The 417-nt window shown below is 63.8% G+C and overlaps 1 protein-coding gene across 1 annotated transcript in view; it reads right to left on the reverse strand.

Annotated features, from left to right (window-relative positions):
• Positions 1–84: 84 nt before the first annotated feature.
• UPF1 (UPF1 RNA helicase and ATPase) overlaps positions 85–417 on the reverse strand; it is a gene marked incomplete in the record, with an annotated part of 50,490 nt that continues 50,157 nt past the window's right edge. The window contains 1 exon segment of the mRNA XM_027771273.1: positions 85–142.

Raw genomic sequence — 417 nt, forward strand, 5'->3', positions numbered from 1 at the left:
GCTCCTCTCCCTCTCCTGCTGCTCACACAGTGGTGCTTCAGTTTTAGCAGTGGAAAACAGGTTATCCATTTATTTTTATTTTTTATTACCCAGAATAAGATGCTGATGGACTAAGCCACTAGCTTAGCTCTTCCGCGGCCACCTGCAGGGAGAGGGAGGTGCAGCGGCCGCCCCCAGCCGCGCTGAGGCCAGCCCGGTGATTCGGGACACCCAGCAGAGGCGGTCGGGGCCACTCGGCTTTAGGGGCACCGCCTGGGGCCCTGCGGCCCAGCCCTGAGCCCCGCAGGCAGGCCAGGCCCCCCTCCTGCTACAGATGAGGAAACAGGCCCACCGGGGAGCCTGGGGGATCGCGGTGGGCACCTGCAGGTCCCTCTGCAAGGAGAGGGAGTGACGCCACCCTCCTCCCTGCCCTGACGG

Source organism: Tupaia chinensis, unplaced genomic scaffold, assembly GCF_000334495.1.
Source record: "Tupaia chinensis unplaced genomic scaffold, TupChi_1.0 Scaffold000201_1, whole genome shotgun sequence".
Lineage (NCBI taxonomy): Eukaryota > Metazoa > Chordata > Mammalia > Scandentia > Tupaiidae > Tupaia > Tupaia belangeri.